A 19,737-nucleotide genomic window follows, 5' to 3' on the forward strand; every position below is an offset into this window, starting at 1 on the left:
ATCGATCTTGTGTCCGATAGGTCATATACCGGAGGCACAGTGTGAGGGAATGTTGGCAGATTGTTTGTGCGTCTGTGGGCGAGCTCGTCGGTGTCCCTGCTGTGGCCTGTTGGTCGGCACTAATAGCAGCTGGTAGTTGCCAGTCAGTGTTGCTGATATGCAGGGGCTTGCCGACGTTTGTCGCTCTTTGCGTATGTTAGTTAACCATAGGTGGCTATGCCCTAGCTAGCAGTGTCTTTGGCCGCTTGTGTTTCCACCTGTGGTTGTGATCGTAGTTTCCCAGAGTGACGATGAAAGGATTGTTCGAGTGTCTCGAGTTCCTGTATAGTCGTGTGGCGTGTTTTTTGAATACTTCCTTGAGGGTATCAAGGCGGTATTCATGGTGAAGATCCACGGTGCGTGTGTAGCGTGGAGCATTGCTAATGATTCGTAGCACCTTGTTCTGTATGATCTGCAGGCGGCGCAGTCGTGTGGGAGCTGCATATCCCCAGACGGGAGCTGTGTACGTCATCAGAGGTCTAATCAGTGTCATGTATAAGGACCTCGACACCCTCCTATTCAGTGTGCTTTCCCTGTTGAGCATTGGGTAGAGCTGTTTGAGCCTCGCGTGCGCTCGGTTGGCAACGTATTCGATGTGGTCCCCCCATGTAAGTTTCCGGTCCAGCCAGACACCAAGGTACCTGACTTTCTCTCGGAAACGTATTGGGCGTGTATGTAGTGTTATTGGTCTACAGTGTTGGTGTTTGCGCAGTAGTTTCGGTCTGCGTGTGAACAGAACTGCTTCGCACTTGTCGACGTTTACTTTAATACGCCATCGCTCCAACCAAGGCTCAGCTGTTCTGAGTGCTGTCTGTATTCGTGAATTGATGTTCGACGCTTTCCAGTCTTGCGCGAGGATGGCTGTGTCATCCGCGTAGACGGCTAACGTCGTGTTTTGTGTCGCTGGGAAGTCATTAATGTACAGGTTAAACAAGATGGGCCCTAGGATGCTCCCTTGGGGTACTCCAGCTTGGATACCGTGTTGTGTTGATTGTTTATCCTGCACGTTAGTGTTGAAACATCTGTTCGTGAGATATGAGTGTATGATACGTACGAGTCCGTCTGGGAATCCAGCTTTGCTTAGTTTGCGTATGAGTCCGTTGTGCCAGAGACGATCGAAAGCCTTTTCGATGTCTAGGAACACGGCCCCTGTGGCTTTGCTCATGTCGTAGCCGTGTGTTATATGTTCGACTACGCGGAGGAGTTGTTGTGTTGTCGAGTGGTGATTCCTAAAGCCGAATTGCTCCGGTCTTAGGGTGTCGTTGGCGATGCAATGCCTAGTGATACATTTCAGTATTACCTTCTCAACAATCTTGCTGAGCGAACACAGCAGACTGATGGGTCGGTAATTTTGTGGGAGGGAGTGGTTTTTCCCTGGCTTCCTGAACATCAGGACCTTGGCCGCCTTCCAAAAGTCAGGGAAGTGTTGGTGTGTCAGGATGGCATTCGTTAAGTGTGTGTGCAAAAAATGGTCAGAACAAATTTATCAGGAGTGGGTAACTGATTTGCAGGGTATGAAAAGGAAATGCAAATTCAAATGTGCTTGCGGTGATATATATTCAGACGTTATGTTGCGTGATGCGATCATGTACAATGTGCCTGACGTCAAAATCAGAGAACGGATTTTGAAACAGTCAGGTCCATCATTTCAGCAGGTAGTGCAAGTTCTAGATCAGTACGATTCTGGTGCCTTGTCAGCTCATACATTTGAGCGGCCAGCTACTTGTCAGGTTGAGTTCCTTGCTTGTGATCGCCCAATTACGCACCGACAGCGTGCGTTAGCCGTGCCAACTAAAAAACGTTCCACGCCGCATAAGGAGTTTGCTAAACAGACAGCTATACAGGGTAACAAAATTAAGTCTTGCCCTAGGTGTTACGGCACAAACGCCAAGACTGCCCCTCCTGACAAGCTTAGTGTTACGCCTGTGGTAGGAAAGGACATGTACAATCCGTATTTGCAATGGAACAAACATAAGAATTCAGACTACTCACAAAACTCTTGCCACAAGGCCTATGTCATTAATGCAGTATACTCCAAGACTGCAACTAGCAAGCATGCATTTCGTTAGTGATACGCCAGTCAAACAATGGTTCAAATGGCTCTGAGCACTATGGGACTTAACTTCTGAGGTCATCAGTCCCCTAGAACTTAGAACTAATTAAACCTAACTAACCTAAGGACATCACACACATCCATGCCCGAGGCAGGATTCGAACCTGCGACCGTGATACGCCAGTCAAACGAACTTTTTGTTCATTTACTCATTTGTGGCAAATTTCAATTGGACATGGGTGCCTCTGTCACATTGCTAAATCGTCACACATATGAACTGTTAGGCTCCCCAGGCCTGTCTAAAACCAGCACGCAACTGACGGCTTGTAATGGACAAAACCTTCCCGTTCTCAGAACATGTAATTTGCCTGCTATGTATCGCTCGCATACGCAAACAGTGACTTTTACAGAGCTAAAATCACGCAAGTGTGAGAACATATTTGGTCTTGATTCATTTAATTTGTTTGGCTTTAACATTCAGGACAATGTTTTGTCAGTATCCACATGCAGTGCAAAAGACAGTGTAGCTAGCTTGCTAAAAGGATTTCCAGAACTCTTTTCTGAAGGTTTAGGCAGAGCTAACAATTTTGTTGTCCATATTACTATGAAACACAATGATCAGCCGAAATTTTTCCGGGCCAGAACTGTTCCCATCGCATTACGGGACAAAGTCGCTGCTGAACTGAAAAGAATAGCAAGATTGTGGGGTTATTGCGCTCATACAAGCTAGTCAATGGGCAAGTCCACTGGGTTTGCTCCCCAAACCTTCAGGTCGCATTCACCTCTGTGTTGACTTCAAGTCTACAGTCAACCCACAAACTGTTATTGATACTTATCCATTGCCACACCCAGAAGATCTCATGGACAAATTAGGCGCTGGACGCTACTTTTCAAAAACTGATTTGCGTGACGCATATCTTCAGATACCACTCGATGAAGAATCTCAAAAAGTGTGTCTAGTAAATACTCATTTGGACTTGTTTAAATATTTGCATTTGCCTTTTGGCAGTGCTTGCACACCCGCCATTTTCCCAATGATATTTGGAACAGCTGACTGCACAAGTGCCAAACTGTTCAAACTTGGACGATATTGTAGCAGCAGGTCGGACACCTGAAGAACATATTGCAAATTTATGTGCTTTGTTTCGTGTGTTATCTGATGCCTGACTGAAGTGTAGACTGGACAAGTGCGATTTTTGTAAACCTAAGTTGCAGTATCTTGCTCATGTCATAAACAGTCAAAGTATACATCCTTTTCAGTTGCATTCTTAGCCATACAAGACTTGCCACTTCCTCGCAATGTCACAGAATTGCAGTCAGTCTTAGGGAAAATGAACAATTATATTCGGTTCATACCGAATGATGCACAAATCATAGCTCCTCGCTTGTGCGACAAGAATGTCCCCTTTGTGTGGACAGATGAGTGCCAAGTAGCTATTCAAAAACTTAAAGATACATTGTTCAGTGATCGATGCTTAGTTCACTTTGATCCTGACAAACCCGTTGTATTAAAAGCTGACGCTTCCTCTTAAGGAATCGGTGCAGTGCTTTCGCACAGAATTGGTGATAAAAACATGCCTATTGCTTTCCCATCAAAAGTGTTGTCCAAAGCTCGACGTAATTATTCACAAATTGAAAAAGAGGCTTTGGCAATTGTGTATGGTGTCATCAAATTCCACCACTATTTGTACGGCAGAAAATTCTAGTTAGTAACGGATCACAAGGCTTTGCAGTCCTTGTTTCATCCAACGAAACCGGTTCCTGTACAAACTGTCCAAAAAGTGCAAAGACGGGCTTTCTTCTTGTCTCAATACCAGTGTGATATTGTGTATCGTCCGACAGCTCAACATACTAATGCGGGCGCACTTTCACATCTTTTGATTGGCCCTGTCTTTGACGCTTCTGCTGCATCTTGATGTCACATCGATGCTCAGGATTCTGAATTGCTTCGGTCGTTTCCGCTGAACTATAAGAAAATTGCACAGGCCACGGACGCTGATTCAGATTTGAACATTTTGCTCAATTATAATCGCACATCTTGGCCTCACTCGTTGAATAGCATAAAAAGCTCTGTAGTGCGACGATACTTTGTACGTCAGCACAGCCTCGCTGAACAGAAAGGTGTGAATCTTGTTCAAAATGATAGTGGACAGTCATGTGTGTTGATCCCTAAAGCTTTGCAAAAAGAAGTGTTGCAGTTACTCCACCAGGGACACTGGGGGATTGTTTGTACGAAACAGTTGGTGCGTCGACACTGTACTTGGCAGGGTATGGATGTCCAAATAGAACAGATTACGTCACAGTGTCACGCATGTGCGGAAAATCAGTCCGCTCTGCCACAAAAATTCTCTGCTTCACCTAAGTGGCAATCGCCATGGTAACATGTGCACACAGACTTTGTGGGACCTTTTTGGAACACACGCTGGTTGACTGTGGTTCACTCATATAGCAAGTTTCCTTTTTCTGTCTCAACGAACTCGACAACGTCACGTAGCACAGTTCAGGTGTTATCATCGATTTTTTTTTTTTTTGCCTAGAACGTTTACCTGAAGTAATAGTGACAGGCAACGGCCCTCAGTTCAGGTGCAATGAATTTGAAACATCCTGTGAACGCAATGGCATACAGCATCTCACTAATGCACCATTCCATCCACAGTGAAACGGTTATGCGGATCGTTTTGTTAGAACCTTCAAGCAGCAGATGACCAAACTTCGCTCCGCTCACACTAGGGATCAAGCATTGCAACTGTTTCTTGCCTCATATCGTTCGTACCCACGAGATGGACCATCGCCAGTGGAATTGCTTCACGGCCGCCACCATCGGATACTGCTCCACCCTCCTCAGCATCTGAAGGAAGGTCGCAAGTATTGCTTCGCGCCGCATGATATTGTCTTTCACAGGGTTTTTAGCGGTAGCAGACGGTGGGCGCGAGGCGATATCGTCTGTCGACTTGGCGCTTGCATGTATCTTCTTTCAGGTCCCGATGGCTTGCAGTGCTACCATCAAAATAAACTTCGCCTCTGTCGTATACATGATGGTCTTTCAGTCCATCTTCCTCCAGATTCACAGGTCCAGAGGACAGCGCGGCCACAGCAGGTGCCAGAGGGTGTCATCACGACACCGAGGGACGACCACATTGAGATGGGGTATTCTCCTCCTCTGCGTCCTCTCGTCCTCCCAATGGAGCCGGACCCACCCACACCGCAGCAGTCGCCGCCATCTTCATCTGCTTCACGGCAGCAGAAGGTGGACGCGTACCCTTCTGGTCGTTTTCCGGGGGACATTTTCGCCAGAGCGCAGGACAGATGGCGGGGTATGGCCGGAAGCTTGACCCCTGAGCCACAGCTTCTGGCCCAACGATGTGTCCACACTCCTGCCTCCCCCACCGTGGTCGCACTCCCTACACAACGATGGGCCATCGCTTTGGAGGGAAAGAATGTTCTGGCGTATGCACAAGCGCCGGAACGAAGAGAAAGAATGCAAGACCATAGAAGGCGGTGAGGCGACGTCAGCCAATTGCCCACTCACAAAGACCGGCCGTGCCAGGGCCGACCTCTGCAAGAAGTAAATATAAGCGCTGCTCCTGCCAGCCTCAGGCTGACATTAGTGGAGTATTAGCTTCGCCTCGCAGAGAGTGCTATGAGAACAGTTATCAGTGATCCACAAACTGTGTGTCAAACTTGCAGGAACATTGCATATAGCCAGGGACTCTGAATTATATTGCCTGTCGCCCATCGCTTGTGACAACATGTAGTACATTCAAGTTAAGTATTGTCAAATCTGCTGTTTAGAAAAAAAAAACTACTAATGGTATTTGCTTGAGTTGTGGTATAGCATTCCGAGAATGCAGCATCCCTTAGGCACCCGATAAGAGATGAGTGGGCAAGGCCCAACGGTTTTGGTCTTATGTAAAAACAGTAAGCGGTTCAAAACCATCTATTCAGTCACTTAGTGACAATACTGGCGACGAAACGTAATATAATAGACAGAAGGCTGAAATACTTAATTTGGTCTTTCAAAATTTTCACAGTGGGAGATTGTAATACGGGCCATCATACTAAGGCCTATATTGCTGACGTCAGTCTTTGGTTGAATTATGGAACATGTTTTATGCCCAAGAATTATGAAGTTTTTGCAGAACAAAAATCTCCTATATAGGAATCAAGAGAATTGTGCAAACAAAGATTTTGTGAAACTCAGTTCGCTCTGTTCCTCCACGAGATACATAGTGCTGCGACATTTGCGACTGGTTTCAAGACTTCCTTGCAGATAGATCTCGACACGTCACTCTTAACGGAAAAAATCGACAGATGTACAAGCATTTTTGGTAGTACCCCAAGGACGTGTGATAGGACCGTTACTATTTACGAAGCATGTAAATGATCTATTAAAAAGTGTTTGAAGCTTTTTAAGACCGTTCACAGGTGATGCGGTTGTCGACAAGAATTTAGCAACGCCAGTAGACAGTACCGATTTGTAGAATGACCTATAGATGATTGACAAATGACTCTGAATGTAAATAAATGTAACATATTTTGCATAAATAGGAAAATAAATCCACTGCTGTAAAACTACACTATTGATGACAACTTGCTGGAAAAAGTATCTACAGTAACATATCTAGGGGTAAATATCCAGGGCAACTTTAAGTGGAATGACCACATAAAACAAATAGTAGGATCCTGATGCCGGAGTGAGATTCATAGGAAGAATCTATGTAACTCATCCACGAAGGGAGTGGCTAACAGTGCGCTAGTTTGACTGATTGTAGAGTACTGTTTATCAGTTTGGGATACTTTTCAGATAGGAATGATAGAAGAGATAGAGAAGATCCAACGAAGACTGGTGGGTTTATCATGGGATTGTCTAGTCGGCGGATGCTCAACAAACTCCAGTGCACACATTAAAAGAGAGGTGGTGTGCATCATGGAGAGGTTTACGAGTGAAATTTCGAGACAATACTCTCTGAGAAGAGTCAGACAACATACAATGAGGTGACGAAAGTCATGGACACCTCCTAACATCGTTTTGGGCCTCCCTTTGCCCAGCGTAGGACAGCAACTCGACATGGCATGGACTCAACACGTCGTTGATAGTCCCCTGTAGAAATACTGAGCCATCCTGCCTCAATTGTCATCCACAATGCGATAGCGTTGCCGGTGAGAGATTTAGTGCACAAATTGATCTCTCGATTATGTCACAAAAATGTTCGATGGGATTCATGTCAGGCGATCTGGGTGGCCAAACCATTCACTTAAAATTGTCCAGCATGTTGTTCAAACCAATTGCAAACAACTGTGGGCTGGTGACATGGTGGATTGTCATCCATAAAAATTCCCACCATTGTTTGGGAACACGACGTCCATGAATGGCTGCAAATGGTATCCAAGTAGTTGAACAGAACCATTTCCAGTCAACAGTCAGTTCATCTGGATCAGAGGACGCAGTCGATTCCATGTAAACACAGCCCACACCATTATGGAGCCACTACCAGCTTGCACAGTGCCTTGCTGACAACTTGGGTCCATGGCTTTGTGGGGTCTGTGCCACACTCAAACTCTACAATGAGTTCTTACCAACTGAAATCAGGACTTATCTGACCAGGCCAGGGTTTTCCAGTCGCCTAGGGTCCAACATATATATAGTCACAAGCCTAGGAGAGGCGCTACAGCCGATGTCGTGCTATTACCAAAGGCACTCACATCAATCACCTGCTGCCATACCCCATTAACGCCAAATTTCGCTGCACTGTCCTAAAGGATGCGATCGTCATATGCCCCATGTTGATTTTTGCTGTTATTGGCGCAGTGTTGATTGTCTGTTTACACTGACAACTCTAGGCAAATGCCGCTACTCTGTCATTAAGTGAAGGCTGTCGGCCACTGCGTTGTCTGTGGTGAAGGGTAATACCTGAAATTTGGTATTCTTGATTCATTCTTGAAACTGTGTATCTCATAATATTGAATTTGTTAATGAATGTCCCATGTGTCTAGCTCCAACTACCATTTCACGTTCAGAGTCTATTAGTTGCTGTCGTGTGGTCATAGTCATGTCGATAACAATTCACTTGAAGCACTTGAGTACAAATGACAGCTCTGTCAATGCACTACCCTTTAATGCTTCCTGTACACGATATTACTGCCATCTCCATGCAGCTGTCCCATGACTTTAGTCACCTCAGAGTATTACTTCCACTCACATACATGTCACAAATGACCACGAGGAGAAAATTTGAAAAACTAGAGCTAATAATACAGGGGCTTACTGACAATCATTCTTCCCACATGCCATTTGCAAGTGAAATAGGGAAGGAGGCATCACAAGTACCCTCCACCACACACTGTTTTGTGCTGGAGTATGATGTAGATGTGCTATGGAGTCAAATACGTTTCTGAAATATACTGCATTTACTTGACTGCATTGATAAGTGGGTTTCAGCATGTCATGTTGGAAAAGTGCAAGTTGGGTTTCACATGATTGATGTTTTCGGAATCTATGCTGGTTGGCATGGAGGCAGCCATTCTGTTTGAGGTACCTCATTATGTTCTAAGAATCTACAGCAAATGGATGATAAGGATACTAGATGGTACCATCACTTTAACTACTACTCTTGTAGACAGGTGTGACCTGCGCTATCTTCCAACTACTGGGCAGAGGTTCTTTGTTCGAGGGACCTATACTAGATTATAGTTAAAAGAGAAGCTAGATCAGGCACAAATTTGATAGAGGATCCGATAGGGATTCCATTGGGGCCTGGAGCTTTGTTCAATTTTAGCGATTTCAGCTGTTTATCAACACTACTGATACTAACATCTATATCATTCATCTTTGCAGATGAGCGAGAACTAAATTAGGGCAGTACCTATTGATTTTCATTTGCGAAGGAGCATTTGAAATGCGAGTTTCTGCTTTTGCTTTGCTAACCTCTATTTCAATCCCCGTTTCATCCATGAGTATCTAGACATTAACTTTCATTCTACTAACAGCCTTTACACATGACCAAAATTTCGTGAGGTTTTGTGACAGATAATAATAAGCTACAGTAGTTGTTCAAGGTTTCACACATTGCCTCTAGAGTGCCAAACATGTATCATTCAGCATCTCCTTATCTCTAACCCTATGGTCTGTTTTATATCTATTGTATAGTAGTCTGTTTCTTTACAGAGACTGTATGCCATGGAGGGTCTCTCGCATCATGAACTATTCTGCTGGGTGCATATCTATCAAATGTACAGTGAACTACTCTTGTAAACATGTACCATGTTCCTCTTACATGCTCCTCTCTGGAGCTAAATGTTTCAAGTTATTACTGAGGTACTACATTACTGCATGCCCCTTTTACCTAGTTTGTTGAAAATATAACCCTTCTACTTGTGTTAGTTGCCCTGTGTACTTTAGTAATCATTGTAGCTACAGTTGCCTCATGGCCACTGGTACCAGTTTCTATGTAGACATCCTCAAAGGGTTCAGGTCTATTGGTTGCTGTTAGATATTTCCATCATAAGTAGACTTCCGAGAAATCTGTTCTAGGTAGTTCTCAGAGGATCCATTTTATAGTGTTTTGCAGGATGTCTTGTCACAGGCACAATTGAAGTCTCCTCAATAACAATATGATTGGGAAACTTATGTACTACTGAAATTTGTTTTTTTTTCTAAAGTTTTGGATACATTTGGAGGTGCATCTGGAGGTCATTAGAAGGATCCAATTATGAATTTATGCCCACTTGAGTGTAAACAAATCATCAGATGCTTTCCGTACTGTTTCTATGGTCAAAAGTATGTTTTTGAAATTATTTATTGTCTGGGAAAAGAAATACAGTCATTGTCAAAATTATACTTCTTTGTCTTTGGCTATCTACCCACTGCAGCCACATATCTATTATTAATGCAACATGGCACTCTTTTTGTAGTAGGCCTCTTGCAAGACGAGTTTTTAGGTTTCTTGTTTTTTCATTGCTTCTTTTTTATCTTGGCGATGTTTACCATGTGACTGTCGATAGTTACCTATATTACTCACCTGGAAAGCAGATTTCCACGAATAATTACAGTTATTACAGGAAGTTTTTCCATTAATATCATTTCCGTGAACTAACATATATCCTATGTACCAGTGTAAGTCATATTCCTCCATAAACTTTGTTCCCTCATTACCACTACTCCCACATATTGCGAGAGAGAACCTACGGTAGTAGTGTTCTGAAAATTTGAAAAGCAGCGAATCTGGCTCTGAGTCTCTTCTGACACAAATTTTCATTAATAATAACATATGCAGTTCTTTTTAGCTTTATCCATTATTAGTGGTAGCAGCTGTGTATGAGGTTAATGGCAATTTTAATATTCAATACAACCAAACCTTTGAGCTACAAAAATATTAAAAATGATGTCTCTCATCTTCAGGTTTACAGTTCAGTACAACTAAGACTCCAAGACTACATTACCCTGCATACTGTTGTGGGGCAGATACATAAGTCTCACACCTGAACATTGCAGATGTAAACCAATTGAATGATGTCACAATCATATTTGGTGACCTCATGAGCAGGTCTTACGTGCTATTCTGCCAAGCCATAGTGCATCATACCACTCTATCAGTTCTGGCTCAAAGCAGACCCAGGGACTGGGTGATTTATACTGTCCTGGCATTCAGCTTGCACACAGGGATCATATCAGTGTTAAGAGAATTTTAGCAATGGAGTGGTCGCAGCATTAAATTTTATTCATGAAAATGGATTTTATACACCCTAACCACATGAAGTGTATGTTTTATTTATTTATTTTCTGATTGAAACAGACATTTGTATTCAATATATGAAACTTTTTTGATAAAGTGAATCTTGATATGGAATCTGATTCAGTCTAATCAGGTGAACATTCTTGTCTTGTTCCCAGCTTTTGTGAAGGACTAAGACTTTAAAAAAAAAAAAAAACACTGTTTTGACTCGTAACATTTCACTTTTAAGGTGATGTGGAAATTGTAATGAATTGCTAATACCCTGAGGCTTTTATTTTCTTATCGAAGGACCCCCAAGGTTTTATGCTCCATGAAATGCACATTGATATTTCAAAGCTTGTTACCACTTGCAGAGAGTGGCTGCAGGGTGTATACGGGGACAAGGAAAAAAAATTCCCGGATTTCTCCCGGATATCCCGTTTAAAAAATATACTTTTTCGCGGGCGAAAATACACTTTTTCTGTCCTAAGTGACAGTAGGTTTTCCGTAGATTTTCCCTCGGAACTGTAAAACTTATCAATCCTTTGAATGGTTAACGTTTTATACAATAGCTTAGAACTGCATATTTTCGTATTACGAAACTATAAATTCGAATTTCACCAAACACTGCGCATTAGTTTCCGGAGTGTTGAAACCGAGGTTGCGATGTCCTTTTGTAAGCGAGTCATATCTCAAGCCACGAGATCTAGTCAGCCGATGACAGCAGCTATTCAGAGCATAGGACACGTGTTATAGTCAGCCAATAGCAAGATCACTGGTTACATAGCATGAACACGCAAGAGGAAAAGTTAACGGTTTACATTAATGTACACAGTACCGTATATCTACAAGAAAAGCTAAGCTTTCACATACGTTAGTTATACTTTAAGACACATCACACAAATGTGCCAGTAAATTTAAAGTTATGACATAAATGTCTCGGCTCGAAATTCTTGTAAGTGGCTGGTCCTCAAACTGTTCAGTTTCGAACGCTCTGTGATTTAGATATCCATCCCACTTTCTCACTCGTAACATAACTCATCTTGCGTAAAAAGAAATTTACTTTGAAAGTAACGCTTTTCTAACCACCGTTCGCAATACTATCCGGAGACTGTTAGAAATAGGTTCAATTTACCGGTTGCCAGAGAGAGCCAGAAAACAGGCATTATTGTGCGTGTGCAACTGCAGTGGCGTATGAAGCCCATATGTTCGTGTGTATAAAGCACTAAGAAAGCTTACATTACACAATAAAAGAAACAGTGCATCAGAGGATACTCCAAAGAGGATCGGAATTTCGTAAACCATACTAAAATGCATAATTCGGCTTGAAGTGCAAATTGGCTTTTTCCAGATTCACAATGAAGTCGGTCCCATCTGATATTAAGCTTTTCAGTGTGGTTTTTGGATGGACATTTTCTTGGAGTACCAGTACTCTAGGATCTCATTTTTGGTTCTTTATTATGGCATAATGCCATATATGGCAGAAGATGATAACGTGCACTTGAAATTCAGCGAACAGTTGGAACTAGCCAATGCTGTTGAATGAAACACTTCGTTTCAAATAAAATGATTGCCTCGGCGGAAAGATTAATAAAGCCAAATTTCTTTAGCAAACTTGCAAAAATAACTTCACTGTTCTGTAAGGCGATTAATACTTGACTGCTACTAACTTGGAAATAAAATCAAATCAGAAAACTGAAATTAATAATATATTTTTGCCCTCCGTAATTATGTGGATGTATTTTAATTCACTTGACAGCTCCCGGCCACAGAAATCCGTTTTGTTTTCATTTGACGTGGGAGCTGCACACGAAGAGAAGCACCGAAATCGCTGAACGCAAACACGGGTCACGTGGAGGTTAACCCCCTCCCCACTACAACTCAGACAACTCTGTGCAAGCGTGAATCTGCCAGCTAGGGCGCGCGAGAAAAATTTTTCTCGTTTGCATCTGGCTGCTTGCTGCTAGTACCGATACAGCTAACAGCCAAACTTCACGTAGCGGGAGAAGGTACTGCTCATACGCGAGTCAAATGCGCATGCGCAACAGACCGCTGGCAATTGGTCAAACGAACCTTATGTGAACAGTTGTGACGTCATGCTCATTGCAAGCAGTTTATTGTTACGAAGAATTACAGTCTGCGCCCTAAGTCCTTTGACATATTTTTGATATTTGCAGACGCTTGTGCGTGCACGGTTTTTTGTTGTTGTAAATTGCATATTTCCTTTGCCACTAAAGTTTTATTTTTTTCCCCTCTTATGTATGTTTTATTGCTGCAGTATCATTCTCCACTAGCAGAATACAATAACATTCTTTGCTAGAGAATCAATTCTGCAGTCAAAATTACAAACATTTAACTAAAAGCTAAAACAATGAAAAATTCCCGGAATTCGGAAAAATTCCCGGGTTTTTCCCGGATGAAAAAATTCCCGGTTGTCCTGGGTCGTATGCACCCTGGGCTGTGACAGTTTCAGATTTCCCCATAATACACAATATATGATATGCTACAACTGAAGGAAAAAAAGGTAGGCTTCAGCATGTATAAAGGCAGAACTACCACAGCATCATCAAGGTCCACGAACACTGGTCCCAGTAAGTCTACCTAGGTCATTAGCCTCAGGTTACTGACACAAGGCAAAGAGATAAAATATCAAATTCTACAGGGCAACTAGTTTTTGTATGTAGTACGTTTAATATTCATCCCAGAATTTCACAAATAAGACTATGTTGTTATTTGAAATGTATGCCAGCAGAAATTCTATCAATGTAACATCAAAATGTTAAATAAATATCTTTTACTAAGTGATTTCCTGTGAGTATTCAATTTCTCAAATGCCTGTTGTCGCAAATATGTGATATACCTGATTATATCTGAGAGGTACAACACATCTTACATTTGACCTTATGTACTCTGTAATATTTCATTACTGGTTACAAAATATGATTTTTCTTTCTGGTAGCAATTTATTCAGGTATTAAGGGGCTGTTTCCAGAACTCAGGAAAAACACTTGTGGTCAAGGAGTGTTTGAAGGTATCTGTTATAGTGGACAGTCGTGGGTCAATAATAATATTCATCATTTGGACTGTGATGCCATCACGTCCTGTAGATCCTGGTCTGACATGCATGACCGTATTGCAAGAAACATGCTTGAGATAGAATTTTTTGTTGCTACAGTCATTTACCCTTATGAAGTAATCAATGGACCGATGACCGTAGCAGTCTGGTCCCTTCAATCCTACAAAACCACAAGTAATCAACGTGTGTCTATTTCGTATGTGGTTCAATTGTGACTGTGGGTAACATAAGTACTGTTTCAGTTCAACTGCGACAATGGGATCAGCTGCAGCTTTTACTTTGCCTGTACCAAGACCATGCAGGTTTTTCCACAGGACAGCTGGGCTATTTCTGTTCTTGATTAATGTATGGGAATGCCTCAGTTTTGCATTTCTCACAGCCTGACAGGCTGTTACACTATTGCTTGTAAGCAATATGATTTTCAGATGCGGGACTTAGTTTGTATGTCCAATATGCAGGACCTCTGAGAATCAAAAGCTGGTTTAGTTATTCAGTTAACCAAGGTGCATGTTTCTTTCTTATTTTTCTGCTCGTCAGGGGAGCCTACTTGTCATATAGTTGAGTAAGTTTGTAAGTAGACCCATGGAGTTTTTTGTTTATGACTGAGAAAGGAATAGAGGATGTCCCCCAAACTATTTATTGTACCTTACTTGCAAGAACAGACGAATTAATGAGTCTGAAAGCTCTAAAACTAAATTCCTCCCGAACAGGCCATGAAGGCCCAAGGTACTGACCAGCCGCCGTGTCATCCTCAGCTCATAGGCATCACTGGATGCGGATATGGATGATGATGATGATGATTGGTTTGTAGGGCACTCAACTGCTAAGTTATCAGCGCCCATACAAATTCCCAACCTTTGCTCAGTCCAATCTTACCACTTTCATGAATGATAAGGACAACACAAACATCCAAACATCTCGAGGCAAGTGAAAATCCCTGACTCCGCCGAGAATTGAACCCGAGACCCCGTGCGGATATGGAGGGGCATGTCATCAGCACACCGCTCTCCTGGCTGTATGTCAGTTTGAGACTGGAGCCGCTACTTCTCAATCAAGTAGCTCCTCTGTTTGCCTCACAGTCTGAAATCTTGGTAAGTAGTAAATTGCAGTCTCTTTCTGGACATTCTAGAGAGTATGTCATGGCTGGACATGCCAGGTGCAGATATTTGAGACATATAAATTACTCAGCTTGGGGATTTCATTGCAAAAGTATCTATGAGAGCATGACTACTGTTCATATGATGGATAGGAACAGGCTGAAGTAGCGACACATTTTAAGAAGAAAGCATTGGCTTAAATTTCATACTGAAAGGACTATTGTACAGAAAATTCGTTAGTGTCAACAGGTATAATTCTATGCTCATGCTTCAGTTTGAGACTTGAAAGACCAGTTTTGAACTTTGGGAAGTTTGTAGAGGACACGCATTAGGCACTTTCTATTAAGGGATTTGATCTCTATGAACATATATTTCACTTGCTTATTTTCATTATTGTTGGATGTGTAACACAGTACGTGATAAATCAAGGCATGTGTAAACCCCTACTCCACCTCCTCATCTTTCGTGCCTAAGAAAGATGTAACCGTCTAGGTTTATTGAACTTGTGGGAATACTTGGTTTGAGCCAGGTGTCCGACAGAAGTATTAGATGGCTGTCTATGTCTTGAAATATGTAATGGAACTTGTCGAGATGATTTGCCGGAGACTGGACATTTGGGTGTGTAATATGGAGCTTAGTGTGCTCACTTGCAAAGCTTGCAAGGATGCCACTGTAGGGCTGGGCTGGGCTAGTGAGGGTGGGGGGACGCTGCATCGCGGGACACTCTGCAAAAAGGGAACAAAGGTTCCCAGAAGTGAAAGGAGCATGTCTATTAAGGGAGAGGGGAGGCCAAGGCCAGTAGACTTTGGCAGTGGTCATTAAACAGCTGACTGGTATCAGGAACAGAACCTCACTAAACAGAGCTAGAATAATCTGTATGCAACAGTATTGTAAAGACGATAAACAAAATAAAAACAAAGTGTACACTTTGAATGGTTCGAGTGATGAGTAACAACAGTGATATGATAATAAGCTGCTAAATAGAACAGAAATAAGACAGTAAAATTAATCAGCTGAGTTAGAGCCCTGTCAGAAAAGTGAAGTAATGGTGAAATGATGAATTATATTGCTATTGGAAGTATGAAAATTGAACGGAAACTTTATAATTAGTAGTAAAAGTGAACCTAAACAGTCAATGATAACTGTTTAAGGAAAGTATTACAAAAATTTTTTCTTTACAAAATACACAAAAATAAACACACATAGTTTAGGCATGTCTTTTAGCCTCTAAGGCACAGGCATTCAAGAGTTCATTGGCAATGCAGACTGAGCTTTATATACTAATTATTATGTTAACATCTGGTTTCCTTATCAGTGAAAATGTAGACAAAACTATGTGTTTTTATTAGCAGAAAAAACTTAGAGCAAAAATAGTTACAAAAAGTATATAAAACAACAATGAATCAAAAATTGAAGTTTCCAGTATGTTATATCTATGTAATTTTATTTACATATTATGATTTTGTATCAAATAAAAATGTTTTTGGTGAAGTTAACATTTTCATAAAAGAAAGATGATTTACCTAATGAATAATAAATTACAGTTTGCAACAATGCAAATAGAATTTCAAGATTTTGTAAGTACACATGGTATTTGTTGTTACTTGAGCAACTTAAATTATCAAGCTTACATTATTTTTGGCAACAATTTCTCTTCAAAACTATGTTCCCATTTACCATTCTCTATTTTTAAAGTGAAACTGATAGGATGACTATTTTTCTGGGATTTTATGTTCACAAGTTGTAGCTTACAAAAATGTTCTCATTAGTTTCAAATAAGAAAAATATAATAGCTGAAAATGCTCCAAGTAAAAGTGAGATCAAACAGTCCACTTTTTCTAACTGGTCGAAATCTTGGTTCTTTACAAACTCTGATCGCACAGCTTCAGCTTTACCTCTGCCAGTACCTCTCCTCTACTTCCCAAACTTCACAGAAGCTCTCCTGCATACCATTTTGAATGAGCACTTAAGGAAGTAAGAGTTTCAAAAGTTGGGGGGAGGGACTGGAAGTAGTGAAGCTTTGAAGGACAGACTGTGAGTCATGCTCAGATAACTCGACTGGTAAGAACACTGCCTGTAAAAGGAGAGTTTTTGGATTGAGATCCAGTCTGGTACAGGACTTGAATCTGCCTGGAAGTTACAAATGGCTCTGAGCACTATGGGACTTAACTTCTGAGGTCATCAGTCTTGGAAGTTACAGGTCTAGTCTTACCATCAGACTGCTTTCGTTAGTTAGATACACGTGTATGTCTAGTAGCAGTGTTCCCCTTCATACCATCACTCTCTCCAATCTTTCACACTTCCTAAATGTAATACGGATCCACATCCACTCTTCTGACCGAAGCTGGTATGAGGGCACCTACACTCCTTGTCAGCAGATTTTCATGTCAATATCATTGTTAACAATTGCAGTACATACCTGAATGAAAACTGAATGACTGTGTCATTAACTTCTTCATAATCTACCCCAAGTGAATCATTAATATAATGATCTTGCCTTCTGCTACCATTTACTCATTAACAGTATGCCTTGGAATTTGCGTGTATAACAATCTCCAACAATGATAAAAAATGTACACAGTATCTACGTCAATACAGTTAAATGCACTGCTGTTTTCCAGATGTCAATACTCTCAGTCTACGATTTGAAAAAAAGTCTCTTCCAAAAGAAATGTAGTCACATCACCACTATGTTAAACAGAAAGAAGTGTACAATGAGTGCAGCGAAATACCTGTAATGTTATGACTAGGTCACTTATACTTCCAAGTTACAACAGAGCAGATTGAAACATTCTCAGGCGAATCATTGTGGCAAACGTTTAAAATATTTGGACTTCAGACCAATTTGTTATCATCAGGTAAGTTGTGGACTGATGCCAGGAGGCTAGCGCAGTTACGAACCAGCATTCTTTCGAAGGTTCATATTCCAGCTCTTGGATCCTAACTGTTTCGATATATGTATTGTTGGTTGAAATTTGCTTTTTTTACTCTCATTTTCTGGTATTAAGTTTATTTTTAATTATTTTTTTTTAAGGAGACCGTGGTCAGCATCACAATCTTTACTGACGCTGTCTGTAAATCCTAACCTTACGTGCTGCTCATGTCCAGTGCAATGTTTTTCCACAATTCAGACAGTTTACCATGTGTATGACAGACTGCATTGGCAAGAGATGTAGTAAAATTCTGACTTGCAGAAGTCCAAATCAGTTTTTACATTGCCCTCAAACAATCTAAAGCAGAATATGAGTTCACTGTATCATTTTCCTTAATACAGTCGATCCTAACAGGACACCAGTATATGGAAGAAAGGCTGTTGTTTCTCTGCAAAGGTTAAACAAAGAAATGAACATATGATGCTGGGGGTGTTGAATGGAGTTGTAATGGGCACAGTATTGTCCGCAGGCAGTGAATCTACGTATGTAGATATTGCAGGTTTGTTGTGCAATATGAATATCTCCCCCCCCCCCTCCCCCCCTGAGATGTTTATTAAGAGCTGGGTGTTCTTTGTTACCAGAATTAATAAAGAAGTTAATCATTTCATCGGGTGTGATACTGGTCATATCATATGCAGTTCTGTTAGTATTACCAAGATGATTTGATAGTGTTCCAAGCAGCCTTGCATTTGTTTTGTGATTGCTGCATACAATTATCATTTTCCAACTGTCTCTGTTTTATAATTTCTGATCTGTACCTCTTCTATAGTTGAAAGTACTGAAGTACATCTTCTTCACTGTTCTTTGATCTGTTATAAAGATTAATGATGTGTTCTTAATTTTTTGAGGTCAGGTGTTACCATTGGTGTAAACTTCTATGATCACTTTTGATTGGTTTCCCCTTGTATCTTTTTAATATTTTGAATGCACTTATTACATGTAGTGGAAACAAGATTGACAAAGGACATTTTTTAGCTTTAATTAATCCTGCCTAGTCCACCTTTTCCATCAAACACAACATCTGGAGGAGAATGCAAACACTCATATTGGTCATCCCCCCAATAGTACTTCTCTGAAAGAGCTGCCTGGTGCCATGACTTCTTGTAGCATGGTACCTGGCCTGGGAGACTATCTAAAGCAAATAGAGAGTCAAGGGAAAATCCGTAACCCCAAATGAATGTAATAGGCACAACTTAAGTATGCCCTGTGTAACTCCCCTACAGTCCACTTTATGCTGATTAGGAAATCCCAACACATCAGGTGCAAGACTCAAAGTAAGCAACTCTATCTGACAAGGCTCTGGGAAACTCAAATGCCGGATTTTGCATTCCAGGACTGTCTATCAGGTAAGACTCAAAAAGCAAATAAAACTCCTGCCCCTACTAAAATGTGAATCTCATAACTATTCCTCTGAACCTTCATCCTAACATGTTCAGAAAAGATATGCTATGAACATTCAAATACTTACTGAAACAAAAAGCAAATTAACTTACAGTATGGTGGTATGACCACCTCTTGCACTTACACTAAACATTATTTTCAACTGACTCTTCTTGATTAATTTAATATCTTGCTCACAAGCAGTGATATTCATATAAATTTCGGAATTATTGAAAACAGTATCACTCAACATATTTCATCATACAGACTCCTAAGTCACTTGTACAACTTATTATTGAAATTTAATCAGTTTGACACAACAAATTAAGTATGGTAAACTGTTTCCAGAAGTATTTAGGTAATTACAACCAAACAGTGCACATTAAATTTAAGTAGAATCCAACAATTAATAAACAAGTTTTAATTAGAGCTTTTCTTGTACTTCCTT

This window comes from Schistocerca americana, chromosome X, assembly GCF_021461395.2.
Source record: "Schistocerca americana isolate TAMUIC-IGC-003095 chromosome X, iqSchAmer2.1, whole genome shotgun sequence".
Classification (NCBI taxonomy): Eukaryota; Metazoa; Arthropoda; class Insecta; order Orthoptera; family Acrididae; genus Schistocerca; species Schistocerca americana.